We start from the raw sequence: 13663 nt of genomic DNA, 5'->3' as shown, positions 1-13663 counted from the left end.
ATTGTAGCTATAGTCGTCAATAATGCATCCCGAGGTATTTTTTCTTCTTGTATAGTAGAAATGGCAGAAGTCCAAAATCTACTAGTTTCAATATTTCTACCAAAGTCATCATCTACTCTAGCACCATAACTTGCACTCTCACGTACTGCTGTTTCATGCGCTTTTAAGTAATCTTGAATCAATGCTCTCATACCTCCCTTGCCAAAATTGGTTTGAAAGAGAACCTCCGTATCCTTTAATGCTATCTTTCCATCTTTTCAGCAAATAACTTCTTGTCTTATCATGTTATTAAATTTGTTGCAATCCTTCCTAATATGCAAAGTGTCATCATACCAAATACATCTTTGTACATACCCTTGTTTTGAAACATTCTTCAAATTATTTGTAGAAGTATTTTTTTTAAGTCTTATTAATTTGATTTAAAGATCTCGCATTCCTCGTATAATTTCTTTCATCTCCATATCTCCTTTCTTTGATAAAGATATTGAAAGTTGAACAGCAGGCATCATTGGTCGTGTTGTATGTACTGGAATTTTAGGTGTTTGTACTGCTTTTGGAATATTACTCCTATCCTTCTTCTTTTCTCTTTTTGCAAGCAAATCCACCATACTTTCAACATTTTTCCACTTTGTTGTCAATCCTTCATCTTCTTCTGTGTCTTCAAGAAGCAACTTCAATTTTCCTTGTAATTCTCCATGAGCATCTTGGAGAAATAATTCAACCTTGTTCCGCTCTAATGTCAATTTTTCTACCTTCGATAATTGAGAGTACTGCCTCTCAAACTTCCTTAGTAGCTCGATTGCTTGTAAATTCTTATTAGGCCGCTCAATCCATTCTAAAAATAGTTTCTTAATAATATGATCAATGTCCTCCAAGAAATATTCATCTTTTAATGCACGCAAAAAAATCTCCTATGAATTTCCATAATGATCCATAATCAATGTAATATGTTTTCTTATCTCTGATATCATAACATGTCCAAACAATTCAACCATCTTCTTCTCAGAAATTTGATTTAATTCTATTTCTCGAATATAGAATCTTAAATACCCTGAAATATCCCTTCTATCAAATTGATCAATTTTATTGACCACTGCTTGTAATGCTTTGGTTGCTAAAGCTTCCTTACGATCATTACTTTGTTGTTGCTACATAGATAATGATAAGGCTTGAAACATACTAGCAATAGATGGATCCATGCACACACTTTGTCCTTTAGAAGAAACTCCACCAAAAACTCCCTCAAAATTTTTAATCTTATTTTTCATAAAAATAAGAATGAATATAAATAAATTCTAATACCTCCTACCTCAAGCTTTCACGTCGGGTTCACCACTTATGTCATATTACATGAAATCTCGCTTGAGAATGCACCAAGCACCTAGCTGTGGAAGATAAAAGAAAATTGCAACAAAAAGTCCAATTAGTTGATGACCTCAAAATTGTGCTCGAATAATGACCAGTCTCTCCTTTTCCAATCTGATGCCAAACTTCTAGCACTAATCTCCTTTTTCTACCGTTCGATTACTTCCAAATTTTACTTGCATATAGAAAATCAAGTCTTCTACTGATAAAACCAAAAATCTCCCCAATCCAACTAGCAGATTGCTAGAGATCTAAGAAAACCTTACTGATCCTCAAAACCCTAAATTTCAAGACCTTAGCTCACAAAACCTTTATATATATTGATCTAACCATTTGATTGATCTCAAACCTCTTGTACACATTCACAACAAGCATATCAATAAGTTTCTAAACTTTTATCCACAAAAATGCTACAAAAATCACAAAATCCAAAAATTTGTAAATCGGTTTTATTTCTCAAAGATCTCAAATCACAAAGAACATCACTCGCTTTAAAAATCCCTCCAAATCCAATACTGATCTAAATAATACGAAATCCTCTCTCCTCCAAAATCCCTCTACAAGTTTGCCTCAGTCTTCTCAAATTTGTCCAGCTGATAGAGCTTTTTTTCCATGCGATCCAATATCCTCCTACCTTGGACTTTTTGAATTGGTCCAGCCAACAAAACAGCTTACAATGGAGCCGAAGTCTCTATATTGGGATTTCATTGGATTACCAATCGAATCAAGTCTCATACTGGATAAGAAGCCGTAACAGGACCTGGGTTTGATGTCTCCATAATTGAGTCAGATCGGCCCTTCACATCAAGCTCGCTCAACGTTGGATTAGTCCTTTCTCTTTCTACTGACTCCTGTTATTGGAATTAAATGAAGCATTTCATTACTGATAAGTATGCCCCAATTGACTGCGACAGGATGACAATAACTAGCCCCTGAATATTGGCACTGGAATTGGCTGCTATTACTAATATTTAAGATGACTAAATATTAATAAAAAAACTTCTTCCTTTGTATTTTTATCATATAGTCGTGTTAGAGCACAACAACATGCATTATGTCTAAAAGTGTGAGAATAGATACAAAATCCATGCTTTGATTTTGAGTATCTATATCTTTTTCATAAAAATTCCAAATTGTCCAAAATTTCTATCAAAACCATAGCCAAAAACATAAAATTTTCAATTCTAACCTTTTAATTTCAAATGCCTCCAAGGAATAATCCATATCTCTAATAAGGCATTGAGCAGTCTCTTTGAAGCCCATTGGACATGCCTTTTGATTAATAGCAATAGAAATTTTTATCATCCATCTCCATTAATCCATATGGATGCCTTAACTACTCTTTTTTCTATCAAAATCCCTCTTGAATCCTTTTTTTATAAGATTTATATAATATATATCCTAAACACCAAATAAAAGAAACAAAATATGATTTCAAAGATCACTAATATCTAATAAAGATAGCTCTAAATATATAAAAACTATTATCATCATAAAATCAAATCCAATAATAGTTCTTTTAAATAATCATTTTAAAATTATAATCTTATCATATTTTGTGATTAATTAAAATATAATAATATGGAACTTATAACATAATAGCCAAACCACAACACAACTATGCTTGCAATAATTGAATATCCCTTTGAATCAACAAAAATTCCAATTCAAAGAATTGATTCTATTCTTCATGGATTTGTATAAAGTATAAGGTTCCCATAATGTAGAGATTTTGGCCATGGCTTATGATGCTTCAAATCTAATCATCCATAAATCTTTGTATGTATAGAATAAGTAAATAAACTTTGTGATAAGTTACTGGTTGGTTATTGACAACCTTGACAATTAGACTGATAGTTAGGCAGTTTAGTTGGTAATAGTAGGTTGTTAGTGGAATAAATAGTTAAGAATTCAAATCGTCATAACCTTTGGAATCTATTGGCCTACGGATCATCTTTTTAGTAGGACAAATAGATTGAGGAAAGAGTTGTAAGTCGAGAGGCAGACTATGAGAGTCGTAAGCCTAGGTAAGCTTGGTGCTACCTCTTTGTTTTTTTTATTATTTGCTTATGAAGAATTGTGATTGAGAGAAGTATTGTTAAATTGATAATCGTAGAATGGATTATAGATTGAATTAAGATAAAAGTAGTAAGCCTCAGTATTTTATAGTTTGATAATTGATTTTAAATAGCCCGATATCGTAATACGTGAAGTCTTGCTTGAGAATGCTCCGGGCACCTCGCTCTGGAAAGAAGAATCAAAATTGCAATAACAAAATCCTAATTCTAATAGAATACTAACAATACTCTAATTAGATTATAATAATACTAAGCAAGCTTAATCAAATTCAAAAAAATCTTTGTAATTGCTCATTTTACTTATTCCAAATTAATCTAATAGGAATAAACATGTATAGGGAGATTCAAATACGAAAAATGACTAGTTGCTTAAGCGTTCACGTTAGGGTTACACAATCAATTACCTCCTAAATGTATCGTCTCTATTTCCAATATCTGAACACACAAGGAAACTATAATCTCCTCCTTTACCTTATCGGTCTCTTCGTTACAGTAATTCAGTCATACCAATAACTGCTATTTCTACCAATATATTCACCCTCATAATCTCCAACTGTAATATTGCGCCCTCACAACTTTTAGCACACAATTACCCTCATTCCAATCACTGGAATTCTTCACACACAATTGCCATTCACATTACGGTGTTTCACACAAACATAGACTCATTCTCTCTCCTGAACTACAATCAGATTTCAGCATTCAATCTTTCTTCTTCTCAAATAATACCAATCACATTTCCATTCCATAATTCACTTCACAATATTGAAAAACTCTCAATCCTCTTATTCAAAGAAAATAACAAACAAAAGAAAAGAGGAAGCACCAAGCTTACCTCGGCTCACAACTATCACAGCAATGGCCCTCGGCTCATGACTATCACAGTCTGGCACCCTAATTAACTTCTACAACTTGTATATACTTTCTCCTGATTCTCCAAATTCTAACCGTAATTTTGTAATTAACTGCTTTTAAGAACTAAATTACTCATCTGTCCTCCTGAATTTCCTATTATATGGACTATTAATATATTTTACCAATATCTTTCAAAAATGAATTAATATCTATTCTACATAGCCCTACTCCTATCTGTACAGCGTCCTCGCAAACACTCAATTGATACCTATCTAAAAATTACTTAACAAATCTCTACAAAGTTATTAGTTCCTCTGGTCCACCTAATTAATCATTTGCTGCATTATCGAATGTAGGTTCGACCAAATCTGGTTCCAATTACAAATCTTCTTCTTCTTCTTCCAGTCCTTCCATCGGCTCCTGCCTCAACTGAGCTGAAAGGTCATCATTGTACTCACCCAGTACACGGACTTGAGCATCTAGTTTTAAGATCTCGACATTTCAAAGTTCCAATTATTATAGCTGCTAATTCATATATTCTAAAATATCTTCAATCGATACTTGTGACTGACTCCTCACTGTTAACTCTTAATTGGAACTACTACTCTCGAAAATACAAGAAATACAAGAAAATGGCACTCTAGTCAACCCAAAACAATACTACATAATGACTTTAACTGGTGCCTCACTCCTATTCTTTTACTACTTGGTGATAATGACAACATGTTACCCATACTGTCCGTGAAAGGTAATGGGAAGTAATCTTTCTTAGTGGCCGCATTAAGTTTCCAAAAATCCTGACAAATTTGGATTTTTCTATTCTTTTTCGGCACCATTACGATTAGAGAAATCCACTCACTATTTGGTACCAAGTAAATAAAATCCACGTCGAGAAGTTTATTCAATTCTTCTTTCACTAAAAGAAAATATTTTGGGTTAAGCCAATGTTGTCTTTGACAAATTGGCATAACACCCTCCTCCAAAATAATCTAGTGCTCACACATCAACTAAAATCTCTTTCAAATCCACATACAACCACGCAAAGGTAGATTTGTGATGGACAAAAAACTGTTTCCAAGCATCCAATTCTATACCTATAATACCGACATATATTTTAATTAGCTATGGCATTTCATTGGTACTCAATTTAATAGATTAACACATAGGGTCTTCAACAACCTCTGATTTAATTGTCTTCTCCTAATCTGAATATCTTATATTATTTGACATATGGGAACCATCCAAATCTGGTTCCAATGTGCAAACTCTATTGACTGTGGAATTGTTCATCCATTCGGCAATAGCATGATCCGAGTTAGTCGCATCTTCCTGATGTAGTAAATATTCGCCAGGACCTCCACATTGGTAGACTCCTAACTTTGCTGTTGAAGTATTTTGTAATACTCCAAATTACAATGAACTTATAGCATCGTCATTTTCCTCAATCGATTGACTTTCGTTGTTTGATGTAAACTCTGATTTTGGCAATTAAGATTCTCCATGATATTGTATTGGATACATCTATAAAATAATCTGGTCACGATCTTTTCTAATTGTCAATGTGCCTCAATCCCAATCATTTTTAGTTTTGGCTTCATAAAATCGAGGTCTGCCTAATAAAATGGGATATCATAATGTAGAATACTATAATCAAAATACAATATAATTGATTTTTTATATCAATCCCACAATTATAGTGGCAATATTGCGTAAGATTCCTATTGGCTTTATCCGACTATGATCTGCCATTCGCAAGACCAATGTCGTAGGTAGCAATTGCTTTAGATCTAAGTCCTCTACTGTATCCACGTTCATTAAATTCACACTGGAGCCACCATCGACTTGTACCCTTGGAATTAAAATGCCATCGATTGATACATCGATTGTTGGTGCTCCCGGATCTGGATTTAAGCTAACTTCATGAATTTCTTTAGTGCAAAATCTTTGTCGTATTACCACTGAATTCAATGTAGATCGACATTCCGCTGCTACAGCCAAAAGTTGCTTCATTGTAATTGAAGGCTGAATAACATCCAAATCCTTGAAAATGTCGTCGGATTGGGACATTCATTGGCATAATGACCAATCTGTCTGCAACGAAAATAATGAAGTGGTCTTCTTGCACCCCCATCAGGCATATAGGGTGCCTCCACCGATATATACCTACTAGGCTTGTTCCATGTAGGGTTAGAAAATGATCCTGGTTGTTCTATTGGTACTGAAGAAACTTGGTTTGATGACGTTGGTAGAGCATATTGCTAATACCTCATCTGCTCTTTACCATAGTTCTGAGGATTCGATGCAGACCCCTGATTAAAATTAGAACTTTGAAAGTTATTGAATGCTCAATTTTGTCGATTAAATCGATTTCTATTCCATTCAAACGTATTTCTGATTTGTACTTGATTGACGTCCCATTGGGTTGGTGGGATCATGGTCTGATTACTAAATTATTGTTGTTATCTTTGTCAATTCCAACAATTTGTTGTTATGTGCTTTTCTTCGCAAAATGTACATTGACTCATTATTTGTGAGTGTTAGGGGCATTTTGTTACAGAATGACCGTGGCCCTTACAATTACTGCACCATACATTGGTCCTAGTATTGGTAGGCTTTTGCCTCTTCTCCTTATCTTTGGCCATATTGACCACCATTTCCTCCATTTTCTTCGTCAAATTCAATAACAAGGTTTCATTGGAATCTTTTAGGATTGGCATTATTGGTATCTCTGCCATAGTTAACGCTTGTTGTTGATACAAAAAATATGGAGCATACGCTGTTGTCACGTTCGGTGGTATAGCTTGCAATGAGGTGACATTAACTGGCCTCTGAATATTGGTATTGAAATTGGTCCCTGTTTCTAACATCCATGGATAACTATCCACTGATTCATTCCAAGTCGGATTTTGATATCTACCTTGAACAGGAATCATCATGGCTCTTATAGTTAAAAACTGATCATAATGGCATTCCTCCCAAACTTTTATTCACTTAAGAGATGATACAATAGTGGCTGATTGGGCCTCCTTTACAAACATCTTCAATTCTGGTGGATGTAGTCCATTAACCAATATGGACAATACAAACGATTTTGATATTTGGTTATTTGGCCATTTTCAAAGTATATCTATTACGCAACCATAATATGACTGTATCGCTTCCCTTGGTACCATTCTGCTGTTCATTAATTTTTTTCTAAGACGTTTTTCAAAACCAATTGATCAAAAATAGGCTAAAAATATACTTTTTAATGCCTCTCAATTGATAAATTGTCCCATAGGTTGGCGGTTATACCACTCAAACGTTGTGTCTTTCAATGTCACTCGCAGCCATGTCAGCCAAATGTCTTTTATTCTTCCATTATTGGCTATACCCATCGTCAAGAATTGAGACAAATATTGATCTGGATCCACACTTGACAAATCCCGAAAAGTAGGTGATGGCACGTCGCTAGTCATTTGATCGCCCACTGCACCCATTTGAACTGCAATCGAAATTACTAATCCTTTGGACATTATCGTATTACGTGCTATCTTGCTTGAGATCACATTGGGCGTCTAGCAGTAGGAGGTAGTATGGTGTTTTGCTAGTACTCAAGCAGTCTATCGGATTCTTGACCACCCAAATACAATCTATATCGGATTCTTGACTACCTAAATACAATCTATATATCAGATTGCAATGTAAAAGCTTAATTCCAATATAAAACGCCTAGAGATCTTATATAACTTCAATCTCTTTTGTTATTTTTATTTTATTTTATTTATTTTATGTTTTTTATTTTATCTTTATCGTTAATTACCTTAATCCTAGACTGTGAACTTCGGCAAGCTAAGATCTTCAATATGTCCTTTTGATTTGTTGTAAAATACCTATCATTAGTATCTTTGCAAGCCCTTTCGAATGCTTAAGAAGTTCCAATTCAATCCCGCTTACAGATTGTGAGGCTATGCTATATCCACACCGATGTTCCTTGGCCGCTCGCTGATATTCCTCTTATCCCTGTCGGTAGGTCCCTAGTTAACATTGAAACCCTAAACAACCCTCAATTTGCCAACTCTGAATACCTCTTTAAATTCTTGGCAAATATTCTCTATCCGTACAGTCAGATTAACACAACCACGCATGCATTCAGCATACTCAACCTTTTAGACAACTCTGAATTTCAACTACAGAAATATCTCCCATTCCATCAACAATCAAGAGTACCAGCCTTTCCTTTCTTACGAAAAAATCCAGTTCATCAATATAACACTGACTTTTAGCAACCCCCCTCTTAGTCTCTCCAAAATCCTATATATAAAAAAAAAAACCCCAATTTTCCATCTTTTTCCAAAAGCATGAAGCTAGCTCTCCGACCTAAAATCCTGATTCTCGAAAAAAAAATCCATTTCTTAACCTACCCTCCCTTTTCATCTTGAGAAGATCCTATTCTTCTGCCTTGGACTCTTCAAATTGGAACAGCCGATCTCCCCGCTTTCTTCCCCCCATTTTTGCCTTTAAGAGATCTTTTTACCAAAAAGACGTTCCTAAAATGGCACAAAGAACGGAACAGCCTGAAACGGAATTGAAGCCCCGTAATTGGACCGCATTAGATTGCCCGACCAAATCAGGTCTCATACTAGATAAGAGGCCCATAATAGGACCTGGATTAGATGTCTTTTGAAATTGGATCCAACTGGCTCTCCAAATCAGGCTCACTGGAGGTTGAATTGGTCCTTTCTCTTCCAGCTGACTCCAGTTACTGGAATCAAATAGAGCATTTTGTTATTGGTGAGTATGCCCCGGCTGACTATAACGGGATGACTGAACTTGGCCTCTCAATATTTACACTGGAATTGGCTGCCACTTCTAAAATCTAAGGTGACTAAATATTAATAAATCTTCTTCATTTATATTTTCATCATATAGACGTGTTACAACATGACATCCACCCCCTCTGAACTTGTGCATCCTCCGGTATGCACCAATTAACCTAGTTCCCATTTAATTCATAATATGTTCTCCAAATCTTCGTCTAGTCCATCTTCATCGTCTTTGCTATCCAATCAATTTCATCTTCCCACTACGGAATATCTATGTCTTCATTAAGATCTTCTATATTTATTTTTACATATCTTTATTTAAACAATTTCACTCTCTTCCCTGCAATTGGTATTTTTAATCTTGTGCCATCTAACTCCTGCAATGAGTAAGTCGTATTATCATGAACAGTTGTTACCACATACGATCTAAACCAACGTTTTGAAAACTTCCGTAAAGTGCTATATTGGTTGTCCAGACTACCATCATAAATAAGTACTCAAACACCTTCTTCAATTGCTTTAAGTCTCAATCGATGTTGCTTATCAAATCATGCCTTGTTTTGTAACCTTGCTCTTTTTAACCTTTCCAATGCTATCTACACATCTTCTGATCTTTGCTCCAATTGTCGAATCCTAATAGCTAGAAGTTCTTCTCTTGTCAATCCATCTTCCCATGGTAGCATACTCCAAATAAGTACCCTTTCTTCAATCGACATAATTGATTTTTGACCTGTCATAAGTTCTACTAGTATATATCCTGTCACCGAATTATGTGTTGTTCGATTAGCCCATAATACAAATGATAAAAGCCGTGGCCACTCTCTAACTTTTCCATTACAAGCTTTAACTAATGCTTTCATAATCGATGGGTGACCACGTTCGCTTTTTGCATTCCCTTTCGGATTATAAGCAGTAGTCAGTGATAGTTTAATTCCACATCTTTTAAAGAACTTACGAGCTTCTTGTGCATTTAATTCTCCACGATCTATAGTGATTTTTCTTATGCATCTGTAGCGGTAAATGACATCTTCAAGCAAAAACCTACAAATCTCCTTTGTAGATTTTGTCTTCAATGCTCTTCTTTCTACTTGATTTGATAAATCTTCATGAGCTAAGACTAAATATCTCATCTGCCATAACCCAACTCGCATAATAACCAAATCAACAATCCATTTAAAATGAATAGCGAGAGGATACGTAGGATGAAGACCATCTCGATGTTAGATATTACAATACCATTGACAGATTTCACATGATTCTATAAATGAGAGCACATCTCAATACATATTTTTCCACCAATATCGTTCCTTCAATTTAGCAAAAGTAGTCTAGATTCCTCTATGCCCTGCCTATAAACTATCATGAAACTCCTTTAATAATTTTAGTTTTTCTTCTTTTTTGCTTATCACTCGTTGTGGCATCCCAATTCCTTTTTCGGTCTCTTCCATAAGAATCCATCTTCAAGCAAAAATCTATATGCTTTTTTTCTTATTTGTTTGAATTTTTCTGTAGATCAATTCCCCTACTTAGTCAAGGTATTCAAGTAATGACTAATATCCAATAGTTCTCCTTCATAAGATTCTTCAAGAAATAGCTTGTCTTCTCTGTTGAGATTTGATATTGAATAGAATTTCAATTCAACGTCATCAATGTCTTCAACCATTTTGTCCTCCCTCTCGTATCTTACTTGAGATAACATGTTTGCTACTAAATTGTCTTTCTCAGTAACATGCTTAAATTCCAGATTTAGTGACTTAATATAAGCAATCCATCTCAACATTGTAATATCTGGCATTGAACAGTTAGTAATAATTCTAAGCAATGGCAAGCAATCTATTTCAATTACTACTACTGCCCCAATCAAATAGTCCTTTTCAGCTTTCATAGCCGAAATAACTCCCCAAAGTTCTCTTTTGACTTGCGAATATGCACGTTGACAAATACTTAAAACTTTAGCTCCAAATCGAACTGCAAATCTATTCTCACTTAAATCATCTTGATCCATAGCCCATCCAATGGCAATTGGACTAGTGTCCATAGTAAGAATCACTGGTCTATTGCACTTATAATCAACCTTCATCAATATTGGAGGTGACATCAATAATTTCTTCAATCTTTGCATTGCCTGAATATGCCTTTCTTCCCATTTAAATCGGTAGCCCTTCCATTATAGTTCATATAATGGATCCACTATGTGAGCATAATGAGGGATCCAAATTCAATAAAATATACATGCATCTAAAAACCTGCGAACCTCTGTTAAAGAATCACAATCCTCTTTCATCCTTCTAATTGCATCAATTTAGTCGGATCTGATTTTCTTCCATAAGATCCACATAAATGTCCAACAATTACAACCTCTTGTACTCCAAATATGGACTTCATACTCGATAATGTAAGATGAACTTCTCCAAGCCGAGTTAAAATATTTTTACAATCTTGTATATGATCAATAATATATTTGCGACACCCCCTCTTATCTAAAGTTTCATCCTTGTCTTCTTCTCTGCACCCTTTTATAGGAACATCATCCAAAAAAGGCATAGTCTTCTCCAGAATAAAATTTCTCAATACCTTATTCATCCCATTCATCATATGCACAATTGAGTTGGTCGCACCTTGAGGAAGAGTGCACATTCTAACCAATCCAAGTAGTGTCCTCATTATTATCATATCTCTACTTCCTTCAGCAAGTTGAAATTGATCATAACCTGAATACAAGTCACCCATTGAATAGATCGCCCTTCCTGCAAATGCCTCAGTAAATTCATCCACAATAGGTCCAATTCTTGCATTCTTGACAGTTACTACATTCACCGGTTGCATATCTTGAATAAAATGTAGTGACCCATTCTTCTTAGGTATTATAAACCATCGACTAGAATACGGCGTAAATGAGGGTTCTAATATTTTCATCTTTATCTTTTTTTTTAATAGTTCCACCAATTTAGGTAAATGTGCCCTCGGTACTGAAATCAGTCTTAGATTCTAAAGTACATGCGGTACAGTGAAGATAACCATAGGTGTTATAATATTCAGATCCACACACCCAATTTCATAAAATTCGAAGGCAAACGATCTATCTTATTTAGCCAACATCTTTTTGAAGCAAGTAATTTCCTCTGGCAATAAAGAACCATCAAAACCAATCTTCAATTCTTCAAAAGTCTCTTTAGTAAACTGATGTCCAATTCTCATTGGATCTCTTAAACTTGCTTCTTTTGATGCTTCTCCCATTTGTTCCTTAGAATCTGTTGATAATGGTTTGACAACAAGCTTTACCTGCTTATCTGCTATTTTATATCTCGTCTCTACAGTGACTTCTGGTGCTTGAAAAGATTCAAGTATGGTATAAACCTCTCTTGAATGAATCTCAAAAATCTTATCATTATCCTCTAACCCAATAGATGTAATCAATTCCAATGAATCTTCCAGTCCATTTTCTTCATAAACACTTAAAATCCTCTCATCATCTCACAATGTACCTAACTTGCATAATTCTCCTTCAATATTATATAATCTTTTTCTTTCTTTTCTTTTAAAATCATCAACTTTCTTATACATAATATTTCCATTTTTCAAAAGACCAATAAAACTCGCATCAAAGGTACCTTCATCTTGCAAGAGTACCTCCTCTTTTGTACCTCCATAATCTCGCTTTATGGTGGTACCTCCCTAAAATCCTTAAATCCTTCAACAATCTTTGTCAATGGTTTTTCCCTCAACCTATCTCGATTTCGTTCATGGTTAGGAGGTACTGTTAGAAATTGTACAGCTTTCCTTCCATCTTCGCTACGTACCCTTGCATAAGCAGAACCATCATCAAGTACTTTTGTTTCTATCCGTGTTACCATAATATAAGGTTGTGCTAAAATCAACGGATAAGACGTTGTATCTTGAACAAAGAAATGTTGCTCCGTCGCAACATCCCCAATCCGAATTTTGACATCTGAACAAGCTCTATATAATTCGCCCTATGTCTTATTAGCTGCTCGTATTGCCCATCCATGTTCCATATCAATTGGCCATTTTTGCTTCTTATAAAGATCTTTAGACATAAGATTTATTTCAGAACCATGGTCCACGAAAGCAACAATTAGTTCTTCAATATTTCCTACTTTTACTAATACCTCAGTAAATACCCTTGCTCAATGCTTTCGAATATAATGGCTCAAAGTTTCCATTTCCTTATTACTAGAATCTTCGAAATGTACTCGTTGATTATACCCATTCTTTTCATTTGTTGGTTGCTTGTAACCAATATCAACCTCTTCTTCATCTTTATATATTCTTGCATCAATAGCATGACTCATTCCAGTTTCAGCCATTAATTACCTCTTTCGCTTAATGCTATCAATGATAACATCATGAAACTCCTTCTTTGTAATTTCAAAACTTCTTTCAATGTGAATTCCACCTTAACATTTAATATACGTTCTTCCAACACCCCTTTCAAATTTGTTGCCGCTTCAATATCAGAAAGTAGCTTATAAGCAATTGATTTGCTCTTATCTTTTGTCTCCATTGTTTTTTCTTCCAATGATGCTGAGGTATCCTTTA

Source organism: Physcomitrium patens, chromosome 11 (genome assembly GCF_059467195.1).
Source record: "Physcomitrium patens ecotype Gransden chromosome 11, ASM5946719v1, whole genome shotgun sequence".
Lineage (NCBI taxonomy): Eukaryota > Viridiplantae > Streptophyta > Bryopsida > Funariales > Funariaceae > Physcomitrium > Physcomitrium patens.
The sequence above is the reverse complement of the archived record's forward strand: the minus strand, read 5'-3'. Positions refer to the sequence as shown.